Raw genomic sequence first — 14,369 nt, 5'->3', positions numbered from 1 at the left:
ACACATGTTTGCATGTGTTCCATGATACGCCACCAAACCAGTTGTCTTGGCTCACCCTGAACCAAAAGGCTTTCTTGCCACTGACGATGTGCAACTTTATAAGACGTATTGAAATCAGCAGCGGCACCGGACAGCTCGGTTGGCCGACGGCGTAGCGCCGCTGTCTTATAAAGTGTTTCTGCTTTGCTCGACTGCATGGGTCGAATCCAGGTTGCGGCGATCTTTTAATAAATGTATGTTCTTGTATGTTCTGTATTTCTTTATACGTGGCAGTGATGTAGTGCTCACTTATACAATCGTAATCGCTGCATTGGATATGGGATGCATTTTGAACATTTTCAGCAATATGTTTGCGACTGTGTGACGGATCAGGTGACCGAGGCAGACAAAGTTCGGTAAAGTTAGCAAGATATTGACAGATTCAGATTTCACGGTTCAATAGCTCATCAGCGAAAGGACGATGAAACACAAACGACACCTCCTTGTAACCGTAGTTATGTCGACAACATGCTACAACCCAAATAACGTATAATTTGACCAACACGGACCAGTGCAGAAGCTGTACAATTCACATTGATCTTAACGAGTGGCCGCTCGTGAGACAAGTGCGCGGACCGTGAGGCGAGTGCGCAGGGACCGTCTGCAAAGTGCAATGCGGAAAAACATATTACAGAAAAATTCAATAACTTCCCTATTATAAACGCTAGAACCACCAAAACCATGACATATGTCCATGGGCTTGTACTCATTGTACTACAACTTGTATCTTGTTTGAAAAAGGCTTTTCAGTATTTTTAAAGAATATTTTTCCATTTTTATTGCAAATACCATTCAATAGCTCCACTATTATAGATGGGAGAGCCACCAAATTGAAAGCATATGAACATGAGCTTATACTTGTTGTACTACACGCTTTACTTTGTCTAAAAATAGCTTTTGAGTATTTTATAAGAATATTTTTCAATATTTTTTGCAAATACTGTTCAATAGCTCCACTATTATAGATGGGAGAGCCACCAAATTGAAAGCATATGAACATGAGCTTATACTTGTTGTACTACACGCTTTACTTTGTCTAAAAATAGCTTTTGAGTATTTTATAAGAATATTTTTCAATATTTTTTGCAAATACTGTTCAATAGCTCCACTATTATAGATGGGAGAGCCACCAAATTGAAAGCATATGAACATGAGCTTGTACTTGTTGTACTACACGCTTTACTTTGTCTAAAAATAGCTTTTGAGTATTTTATAAGAATATTTTTCAATATTTTTTGCAAATACTGTTCAATAGCTCCACTATTATAGATGGGAGAGCCACCAAATTGAAAGCATATGAACATGAGCTTATACTTGTTGTACTACACGCTTTGCTTTGTCTAAAAATAGCTTTTGAGTATTTTATAAGAATATTTTTCAATATTTTTTGCAAATACTGTTCAATAGCTCCACTATTATAGATGGGAGAGCCACCAAATTGAAAGCATATGAACATGAGCTTGTACTTGTTGTACTACACCATTTACTTTATTTAAAAATAGCTTTTAAGTAATTTGTAAGAATATTTTTCAATATTTTTTGCAAATACCATTCAATAGCTCCACTGTTATAGAGGGTAGAGCCACCAAATTGATAACATATGTCCATAACCATGTACTTGTTGTAGTACACCCTTTACTTTGTTTGAAAATGGCTTTTCAGTATTTTTAAAGAATATTTTTCCATTTTTATTGCAAATACCATTCAATAGCTCCACTATTATAGATGGTAGAGCCACCAGAATCATGGCATTTGCACATGGCTGTATATAATTGTATCTGTTCCTGCTGTCGAAATGAGGACCTTCCCAAACCTGCTGTTCATGTTGTTTGGGTGAGAAAATGTTTCTACACATTAGGGTATAATCTGAGTTGTGAACAATCCGTAAATAACCTGGACTGAGCTTCAAAGAATAACATTAATCAAATATTGCTATAATGCCTTTATGCATTTCAGGTTTCCTTAAGTTGCCATTTTCTTAACACATTCAATGTATTTATTCCCATGTAGATTCAATGTGAAACCTGCTCAAGATGGTTTCACACGCAGTGCCTTGGAATGACATCAGTCGAAATACCAAGCAAAGGCACCCCTTGGTATTGTTTGTTGTGTAACAGCCAGTCTATACTATAGAAAGGCAGACTCAAGCTAAAGTTTTGAGAAAAAAGTCAGGCACAAAAACATTAAAAAAAAAATTTGTTCAGCAAAATATATGCAACTGAATTGAACATTTGTTTATAGCGTAACTTTTTTTTATTCCTTAGACCTGTTTAAAGTCATAAAAATGTTGTTCAAGCTAAAATATATGTTTATATTGTTATGTAATATTTCTTTGAATTAAAATAATTCGAGTGAATAAGTTCCAATGGCTCTTATCTTAATATATGTATTAATATTTGTATTGGTCAAAACCAACGTAAAGTATGAAACATAGGTTTACAATTGCAGTAGTTTGATCAAATCAATGATACTTGCAGACTAACTAATGACAACTGGGTTGAGTGTTTTCAGGAAGCCTTTAGTTAATATAAGATTGTGTGTCTGAGTCTTTATATTGATTTATAAAACTGCTCCATAACAAATATTATGTTTTATGAAAATCAAATGGGATCGAGTGATCTTTGTTTGAAGTTTAATGAAGCTACACTGCAATAGAATGTATTTGGATTATACTCAAAGAAATTATAATCTAAATTGTATCAAAAAAACTATTGATGGCCTGGTTCTGGTGGTGCTATCGTCCATGACATTATTTGCCAAAAATATTGAGTTTTATACTTTGAAATTACTGAAAAGCCATTTTTAAACAAAGTAAATGGTGTAGTACAACAAGTATAAGCTCATGTTCATATGCTTTCAATTTGGTGGCTATACCATCTATGATAGTGGAGCTATTGAACAGTATTTGCAAAAAATATTGAAAAATATTCTTTAAAAATACTGAAAAGCCATTTTCAAACAAAGTAAAGGGTGTAGTACAACAAGTACAAGATCCTGGACATATGCTATCAGATTGGTGGCTCTACCCTCTATAACAGTGGAGCTATTGAATGGTATTTGCAATAAATATTGAAAAATATTCGTAGAAAATACTGAAAAGCCTTTTTCAAACAAAGTACAGGGTGTAGTACAACAAGTACATGGTTTTGTACATATGCTATCAATTTGGTGGCTCTACCCTCTATAATAGTGGAGCTATTGATTGGTATTTGCAAAAATATTGAAAAATATTCTTATAAAATACTGAAAAGCCATTTTCAAACAAAGTAAAGGGTGTAGTACAACAAGTACAAGCTCATGGACATATGTCATGATTTTGGCGGTGCTACTATTCATAACATTGGAGTTATTGAATATTTCTTTTAGTTATTTTTTTACGCATTGTACTTTGCAGACGGTCCCTGCGCACTTGCCTCGAAAGCGACCGCATTTTAAAAACAAAATGATTCCTTTAGCTCGCTGAGCCGTCTGTTCTGGTAAAATGAAGGTTAATTCGGGGTGTAGTTGGTAGTCGACCTCACTACGGTTACAGAGAGGTGTCGTTTGTGTTTTAATGTCGTTTCGCTGACGAGCTATTGAGCCGTGAAGTCTGAATCTGTCAATATCTTGCTAACTTTACCGGACTGGCAGACAACATCTGCCGCTGTCGGGGCAAAACAAACACGCACGCGTAGCCAAACCAGTAGGTTCAAAAACCAGTAGCTATGTTGATGTTGCTGTAACGTCATCCCCCTTTGAGGAATACAGAAAACACATCCCTGATTACTAACAGTATTAATTTCCGTGTATGAATCAACATCACAAAGGATAGCGTATACATTGAAAAACCAGCGACGTTGTGATCGCGTCACGGAAGCTGCGCATGCGCATATCTTAAGTCATAATTTTTATCTCATAATTTCGACTTTCTTAAGTCATAATTTCGACTTTTTAAGTCATAATTTCGACTTTCTAACCCTTCTTTTTTTTTTTTTTTGGCGGAAATGGGCTTCCATACCCACCAGCTTCACTCATTACTATATAAAAAATACTGTGACCCTATGCAACAGGGTCCCAACATATTAATAATCTTTGTCTGCGCTCATTGCAACTTTTCGTTATACGAAATTCTGTCATCTGCCAAACTTGAAACAGAGTAGGTTTAATAATTGTTGGATTCCGTTGCGGACGCGTTTGCTTCAATGAGTCAAAGATCCAGTGATTGCATTGCAGTAGTTTATTGAGGTTTATAGATTTTATCCAAAGGAAGCATTTCAACCAGAGATACAAACGCAGAAGAACAAGTAATAAGAAAGTGCAATATTCATCAAATCAAATTTCATCCAAATTTATACATCTTTATAACGCGGGTAGATGAAATCCAGCGCTGTGGTTGGTTGAGAGCGAGTCACAGGGTGCATCATTGAGCGATAATGTACAGGTGCTGTTCACATTGACCCATTGTTCCATATCACTGCAAACTCAAAGTTACATTTTGTGGGACCGTTAGTTGACATTTGGCCGACATGCAGCCTCTTTATTGGAGTTCCACTAAATAATACTTTTATAAAGCAATTATTATAAACAGGAAAAAAGATGAACAAAATAAGAGTAGACGACGGGTGCTAAATAAACTCGTCTGAATTAGACGCAGAAGGTTTCCATGGCAACGTTTCCATCCATCTTTAGGTCACTTTGCGGGGGTCGTTCCTCCAGAACATTTCTTCTGTTCTTTAGAAATTCATTCGACCCGTTTCATAGGAGCTGCTCCCTGTGTAGATAGAGAAGTGTCATCGTCTACACACTGAGTACACATACTTATTGATACTACATGTGTTCTTTGTGACTACACACTGAGTACACATACTTATTGATACTACATGTGTTCTTTGTGACTACGCACTGAGTACACATACTTATTGATACTACATGTGTTCTTTGTGACTACACACTGAGTACACATACTTATTGATACTACATGTGTTCTTTGTGACTACACACTGAGTACACATACTTAATGATACTACATGTGTTCTTTGTGACTACACACTGAGTACACATACTTATTGATACTACATGTGTTCTTTGTGACTACACACTGAGTACACATACTTATTGATACTACATGTGTTTATTGTGACTACACACTGAGTACACATACTTATTGATACTACATGTGTTCTTTGTGACTACACACTGAGTACACATACTTATTGATACTACATGTGTTCTTTGTGACTACGCACTGAGTACACATACTTATTGATACTACATGTGTTCTTTGTGACTACACACTGAGTACACATACTTAATGATACTACATGTGTTTATTGTGATTACGCACTGAGTACACATACTTATTGATACTACATGTGTTCTTTGTGACTACACACTGAGTACACATACTTATTGATACTACATGTGTTCTTTGTGACTACGCACTGAGTACATACTTATTGATACTACATGTGTTCTTTGTGACTACACACTGAGTACACATACTTATTGATACTACATGTGTTTATTGTGACTACACACTGAGTACACATACTTATTGATACTACATGTGTTTATTGTGACTACACACTGAGTACACATACTTATTGATACTACATGTGTTCTTTGTGACTACACACTGAGTACACATACTTATTGATACTACATGTGTTCTTTGTGACTACACACTGAGTACACATACTTATTGATACTACATGTGTTCTTTGTGACTACGCACTGAGTACACATACTTATTGATACTACATGTGTTCTTTGTGACTACACACTGAGTACACATACTTAATGATACTACATGTGTTTATTGTGACTACGCACTGAGTACACATACTTATTGATACTACATGTGTTCTTTGTGACTACACACTGAGTACACATACTTATTGATACTACATGTGTTCTTTGTGACTACGCACTGAGTACATACTTATTGATACTACATGTGTTCTTTGTGACTACACACTGAGTACACATACTTATTGATACTACATGTGTTTATTGTGACTACACACTGAGTACACATACTTATTGATACTACATGTGTTTATTGTGACTACACACTGAGTACACATACTTATTGATACTACATGTGTTCTTTGTGACTACACACTGAGTACACATACTTATTGATACTACATGTGTTCTTTGTGACTACACACTGAGTACACATACTTATTGATACTACATGTGTTTATTGTGACTACACACTGAGTACACATACTTATTGATACTACATGTGTTTATTGTGACTACACACTGAGTACACATACTTATTGATACTACATGTGTTCATTGTGACTACACACTGAGTACACATACTTATTGATACTACATGTGTTCATTGTGACTACACACTGAGTACACATACTTATTGATACTACATGTGTTCTTTGTGACTACACACTGAGTACACATACTTATTGATACTACATGTGTTTATTGTGACTACACACTGAGTACACATACTTATTGATACTACATGTGTTCTTTGTGACTACGCACTGAGTACACATACTTATTGATACTACATGTGTTCTTTGTGACTACACACTGAGTACACATACTTATTGATACTACATGTGTTCTTTGTGACTACACACTGAGTACACATACTTAATGATACTACATGTGTTTATTGTGACTACGCACTGAGTACACATACTTATTGATACTACATGTGTTCTTTGTGACTACACACTGAGTACACATACTTATTGATACTACATGTGTTCTTTGTGACTACGCACTGAGTACACATACTTATTGATACTACATGTGTTCTTTGTGACTACACACTGAGTACACATACTTATTGATACTACATGTGTTTATTGTGACTACACACTGAGTACACATACTTATTGATACTACATGTGTTCTTTGTGACTACACACTGAGTACACATACTTATTGATACTACATGTGTTCATTGTGACTACACACTGAGTACACATACTTATTGATACTACATGTGTTTATTGTGACTACACACTGAGTACACATACTTATTGATACTACATGTGTTTATTGTGACTACACACTGAGTACACATACTTATTGATACTACATGTGTTTATTGTGACTACACACTGAGTATGTGGTATGGTGAGTGAGAGCTTACTGCGAGGTCTTTCTGTGGAACGGGATCGAAGTCTCTCCCTCCGGGTCGGGAAGAATCGGGCTGCAGCTTCAGCTTCATCGAACACCATGCTTCTGGTAAACAAGACAAGAAAATATTAGATTATAAAAGAAGAAATCAGGTCATTTGAAGTCAATCATAAAGTAATAAGGACTCACGGATGTTCTTCACAGCCACAAGTTCCATTTGATCCAACCTTGTCAGACATATTCCCTAAGAGACAACGCAGGGTCATCAGGTCACATGAAAATAACGATCCTGTCACTTAAATCATTGAGAAAGTACCTCCTTATTTTGACTTTGTAAGCATCACCAGGATAATTCCAACGTATGTGTGAGTGGTGAGAAGAATAATGAGGTTCCACACATTGTTGATGACTTTCATGAGCTGCTCCAATCAGTAGAGTGGATTACAAACATTCTAAGTGTGTGTGTGTGTGTGTGTGTGTGTGTGTGTGTTTGTTCCACATAACAAAGCCAGACGTTCCTTCTTTCATTGAATCTAACAGATTTCTTTATTGAGTAGAGGTCAAAGGTTAACGGAGTTATCTGCCCAAATCTGGAGAGGATGCTTGTTTTCTGTTCTTGTGACGTCCCGGGCGAGCGGAGCACGACTCCTCTTCACAATATGGAGCGATGATGCTCCAGCACCGGGGGAGGGGGGGCGGCCCAAGACCTGCCCAGAGGGTGTATCCCACAACCTGCTGTGGTCCCGATGGTTGGTGGTCCCCATCTCCATGGAGATCTCCATGACGATGAGCCGAGAGAGACCGAGAGCACCCCCAATGGGGAAGGCCCAGGACATCTGGGCCCCTCCCCCCGCACCTGGTCTTTCCTGTGGCTGGCTGTCTTCGCACATGGTCTTCTCTGGACATGGTCCTCCCTGTACCTGGTCCACGCTGCACCTGGTCCACTCTGCACCTGGTCCTCCCTGTACCTGGTCCACGCTGCACCTGGTCCTTCCTGTACCTGGTCCTCCCTGTACCTGGTCCACTCTGCACCTGGTCCTCCCTGCACCTGGTCCACGCTGCACCTGGTCCTCCCTGTACCTGGTCCACGCTGCACCTGGTCCACTCTGCACCTGGTCCTCCCTGTACCTGGTCCACGCTGCACCTGGTCCTCCCTGTACCTGGTCCTCCCTGTACCTGGTCCACTCTGCACCTGGTCCACGCTGCACCTGGTCCTCCCTGCACCTGGTCCACGCTGCACCTGGTCTTCCCTGTACCTGGTCCTCTCTGCACCTGGTCCTCCCTGCACCTGGTCCACGCTGCACCTGGTCCTTCCTGCACCTGGTCCTCCCTGCACCTGGTCCTCCCTGTACCTGGTCCACGCTGCACCTGGTCCTCCCTGCACCTGGTCCTCCCTGTACCGGGTCCTCTCTGCACCTGGTCCTTCCTGTACCTGGTCCTCTCTGCACCTGGTTCTCTCTGGACATGGTCCTCCCCCCGGACCTGGACATTATGATTTGAGCCTCTTGCCCCCCCCACTACAAACTGTGATGGAACAGTATACAATTTGACAAATAAAATCTTGTGAGGAACCCCCCTTATAATAAAGGGGAATGCCAAATGGTTCATCTCAGCGTCTTAGATGGTTTCTCACTAGGACTTTGAAGGACGATAGTGGGATGTTGACGTTCATCTGGCGCCCCCAGGTGGACACACGACGCAGCGGCACCACATCCGCTTTAGTATTTTTAAATGAGGCGATAAAATGGGCCCTTTGTAGAAAGGCAGGTTCCAATAAGTTTCCTTTCAGGCCACATTTTCAGGTTTTTCAGAACCGAACAATGAATGAATGAATGAATGTAGCGACATGAATCAGTCACTCATGTTTCCCATCATTCTAACAGTGTGTGTGTGGGGAGGGGGGCACGAAGCAAAGAAGTCAGGAAATGAAAACCAGCGGACTGACGACTTGGTAAAGTGGGTTTTAAATGTGTTGTATAACAAAATCTATTATTATTATTATTATTATTATTATAGTGGCGGATGAAGAAACGTCTTCTGTTCGATCCACAGACGGTTTGTAGCCGTCATGAGGGTCTCGTGTTGGGCTTTAGTCCCGCCCCGGATCTCCTCTTCAACCCGTACTCGGTAAACCTAAACACTCAATCTTCTCTCTGATGGTCTACTTCATAATACACTTTCATATAGAGTTGTTCCATAATCAGTTTAAAGTTCCTGTCATTTCCACATTAAAAGCTACAGATCGAGTTAGAAAATAACATTTATAAAATAAGCGGAAATGAACACAGCAGCTGCGGGACGAGACTCGACCTTCAGACTCTTTCTCGGTAAAAGAAACAGATCGATTCTATCGAATTTAAACCATTAAGCATTAAAACAGAAAATAAACATCTCGGTGAGAATAAATAGAATAGATTTGATGTGTAAAACACGTAGAAACATTACCTGCAATGGTGAAAGACAAACTGCGACACGAGAAGTGAAACCTAATTATTGTAACCCCGCCTTTAGAATGTTGTTATTCAAAGGAACAAGATGAACAACTTAAAGCTACAGAGTCAGAAATAAGTAGAAAGAAACATGTCTCACCTTTCATTATTGATCCGTGATACAAAACATAAGAGCTTTTAAAATATATATGAAACGATCCTTTGACTAAAAGCCTTTGATACTGAAGGAAACTTATTTAAACGTTGATTTTCAGTTTTAACTTTCAGGTGAGTTTGTATTTTGCTGTTAAAGTAACCCCACTAGTATTTAAAAGTTCAACCTTTACAACCACATGATGAATAAGCTGCTTTCACACTGATGTCCGTTCTAATAATCTCATTATGAAGCAAAGAACAAGCAGCCTTTTTCCTCCAGTGACTTCTTTTAATATTTGAAGGACAGATTTGTATTTTAAAGTTTCTCAGAATGATCTCTTGCAGACTGACAGAATCCCTTTATGTGATCAAAAGGATTTCCCTCTTATTAAATAACTGAAGTTGAGGAAGCAGCAGACATGATGAAGAGGATCCAAAGGTCCTGGTGAGGAACCTGGTCTCCTCATAGGACCACAGATCATCATTAAACTGCTAATATCCTACAAACAACACGTTGTTGCTACTAATGAAAATGTGTTTTCTTCCAGGACCCTGAAGCAGCTACCAAGGTCGTAGCCGACCCCCCTCCCCCCGCACAGAACCTGTTTGTGCCCTGCCCCCCCCCGAGGTCCATCAGGACACGTTTCTTCCGTTGTTCTAATTCTAGTTTTGTTGCTGTTAACAATGAAGAAACACATTACACTATTAGGAAAGTGAGTATTTGGAGCATATCATCATTTGTTTCCCAACTCCAAGCTGCTTAGACCTGAGAGCTAATTGTATTGAAGCATATCAGGAGATGTGTGTTTGTGTAATGAGGGAAGCTGTGGCCTGAGGAGATCAACAACTAAATCAAGGTGTTCAGAATTATTAGGCAGCGTCACGCAAAATGGGCCAAAAAAAGAGACGTGAAGCTGCCAGGAACCCGACCTCCTCCAGTGCTGCCAGAACTAAAAGGTGTTTGGTGCTCAGAAGAAGCTCAAACCAGAGCATCACTGAACAAGATGCAGAAGGTTTCATGGCCTGATGAGATGATGGAGCAGATGGATGGGCCCCTGGCACAGAGCTCCACCCAGACTCAGACCCCAGCAAGGTGGAGCTGGGGTTCTGGTATCATTAAAGATGAGCTAGTTGGACCCTTTGGGCTGAACATGGACTAAAAATCAGCTCCTAAACCTACTGCCAGTTTTTAGAAGAAACTTTCTTTAAGCAGTGGTACAGGAGAAGGTCTGCATCTCTCAAGGAGAACATGACTTTAATGCAGGACAAAGCGCCATCACATGCATCAGAATACTGAACTGTATTTTGTATAATTGTTGATGATCCAGTGACTTCATTCATTCACACATAAAATAAACTACTGAATAGGAATCTACACAATAAGTGCTGTAAACAACGGTTTCCATGGTGACGTCTCCATCCATCTTCAGCTCACTTTGGGGTGGGGGGTTTCCACCAGAACCTTGGTGGTTTCTTCCACTCCGGACCTCTGTAAGTTCGGTCGATCCAATTCATTGGAGCCGCTCCCTGTGTAGATATAAAGTGTCATCATCAGGTAACGGATGAAGTTACATTTTATGTGGATAAAAGCTTACTGCGTTGTACAGGATGTTCTTCCTCAGGTGTCAGTGAGTCGCAGGACGCAGCTGGACCTCCATCGGTCATCTTAATTCTGTCAAATATCAATAAACATTTCTATTAAGTCACATTTAATCACCTCAATCGTCTCAATCTCTTCTCATGCTGAACAAGTATCATGAAGCATCTTTCAGCCTGCAGAGAGAAGCCATCTTGTTATTAAGCAACACGTGTTCTAAGTCACAATCTCATGGAGCTCAAAGATCATCTGAAGGCTAATGTTGGATCCAGTGTTTGGTCATCACTCCTTTCACTTTGCTGCTGCAAATGATTGGAACTCATTACAAAACAGGCTCAAACCAACAGCCCTCGGCTCCCTCAACATGTTCAAACATAAGCTGCAACGAGCCGTAGTTGACTGCTGAACCTTCTGACCTCACTTCTCGTAACATGTGACGTGTGAAATGTTCATTCAGGTCAGTAAAAAGAGTATTACATGCAAGCTTGGGACATCCTTTCTAAATGTAAAAGCAATCTTCTAATAATTCAAAGTTTCTTGACCTCCATGTGGCGTCTAGAAGAAAGATCACAAACATGTAAACATCTCATGTTGATCTCTGAGAGGATCCACTAGTTGAGAAACACTGCTTTACACCTTGAATAATATTATTACATCACTATTGGGAGAGTAAGTGGACACTTCACATAGAATGAAGGAAACAGATTTGCCATATATGAACCTTTGAAGGAGGATGTGTTTGTGTTCAAAGTTACAAACTGCCACTTTAAGAGGAAACTGAGGCCCAAATCTTTGCATCAGACTCACATTTCGTTTGAAGGCTGCACCGAACCACCAGCAGCTGCTGCTGCTGCTGTACGCTCCTCCTGCACCTCCTCCTTCACCTCCTCCTTCACTTTGTCAGAAGTAGAAGTCGCGTTTGGTCTGTTGCAAATAACAAGCAGAGATACGATGCTACTTCTAAATAATAATAATAGCATTAGCATGGGGACACTTTAAAGATACGGATCACGATTTAAAAAATGACAGTTTGACTCTGAGCCACAAAAAGTGATGGCTGCACAGATAATAAATGATGAGTCAGCATCAGAAGTAAAAGATGATTTTTGACCCTTTCATCCATGAATTAAGATTTTCTATATTTGAACACGTCCACTCGGGGGGACAGCATGCATTTTGGTTTTCAACTGAAGAAATATGAATTCATAAAACAAATCAATGAAATGATCTATAATGACGTGAAAACCCTAAAATAATACATGTATACACAAAGAAGAAGTGAACATGATCTTTCATGATAATTGGCAAAGCAGCCAGGGCCCAAAGCCCAGATGTTCTTGGTTCTTCATGTGTATCCAGCATCGTGGCATCTGTTGGCATTTTTTGCTTCAGTGGTTTCCAGAACCAAACTGGATCTCAAGGGGCTTTGGACACAGCTCTGTGGATTCTGCTTGTACCTGTGCCATAGATGCCCTTGTGTTTCTATGATGTCCAAAAACACCTTCTTTATCTGTATGTCGTCACAGAGGAGCATAACTACGTCAATGATGCGTGATGTCCAATACAGTGGACAGATAATTAATCATAATTTCCTCCCAATATAAATTCAATACTTGGAACATTTGTGACTTATATGATTCCTTAGATGTTAGTTGATCCCAAACATTTTTATACCTGCAGGGATCTGTTTGAACTGAAGGATTGGCAACTTATTGATGAGTGACTGGACGTTTCTGAAATGTATCTTGTATCTACTTCCCACTGGGTGGAAATGAGTCAGCAGAAGTAAAAGATGAGTCAGCATCAGGAGTAAAAGATGAGTCAGCATCAGGAGTAAAAGATGAGTCAGCATCAGGAGTAAAAGATGAGTCAGCATCAGGAGTAAAAGAAGATGTTTGGGCAGGTGCCAAGTAATGAAGTGAGCATCTCCATAAAGCTTGTCTCCTGAAGGAAGCATGAAGTGCTCTAAAATGTCCTGGTACACGGCTGCGTTGACTCTGGACTTCATAAAGCCCAGTGGACCAACACCAGCCGACATATTCTCATTTCTTTGTTCCAACGGACATTCATCCACTGTAGTGTGTCTAAGGCGAAACTATGCCATAAACACCCATTCAAATACAAGAAAACAACAGTGACCCCTATGCATGAAAGGGTTAGAGAGAAATATTCAGACATCATGTCAAATAACCCACCTCAAGTCCTTCATTGGTCCCCGTGTGGCTGATGCAGCTCCAACCTTTACTTTCCAATAAGGATCATCTGACGCTTTGCTTTAAATGTCCACCATTAATCACATAACGTTAACTCGACAATTAGCGCGAGGTGACCTTTTTAACACCAACATTCAAGATTATTTAAAAAACGCGTCAAAGTGAGTAGATATCAAACCGTTAAATGGAGAAAGAATCTGTGACGCAGCTGGACGAGGAGACACTAATGGAGCCCTTCCACCAGAGGGAGGATCCTGCAGGATCCTCATGTTCTTCTTCTACTTCGTGCTGGCGGGTCGCACCAACGTGACAAGGAGCACAGCGCCACCTACTGTACAGCTGCACACTGTGCAGTGGGCACATTCTGGGTTTTATTGCTCAGCCTTCCACTGTTTCCTGGATCCTACGATCCTAGTTCCGTCTCCTTTATGCATCGTGTCAGTGTCCTGAAGCTCTCATGTCCACCCTGCTCCACTACCAGAACCCCCTCTACCAGAACCCCCTCTACCAGAACCCCCTCTACCAGAACCCCCACTACCAGAACCCCCACTACCAGAAACCCCTCTACCAGAACCCCCTCTACCAGAATCCTCTCTACCAGAACCCCCACTACCAGAACCCCCTCTACCAGAACCCCCACTACCAGAACCCCCTCTACCAGAACCCCCTCTACCAGAATCCTCTCTAACAGAACCCCCACTACCCCACTACCAGAAACCCCTCTACCAGAACCCCACTACCAGAACCCCCTCTACCAGAACCCCCACTACCAGAACCCCCTCTACCAGAACCCCCTCTACGCCCCACTTCCGTCCCTGCTGGCAGATTTTAGCC

Source organism: Pungitius pungitius, chromosome 14 (genome assembly GCF_949316345.1).
Source record: "Pungitius pungitius chromosome 14, fPunPun2.1, whole genome shotgun sequence".
NCBI lineage: Eukaryota > Metazoa > Chordata > Actinopteri > Perciformes > Gasterosteidae > Pungitius > Pungitius pungitius.
The sequence above is the reverse complement of the archived record's forward strand: the minus strand, read 5'-3'. Positions refer to the sequence as shown.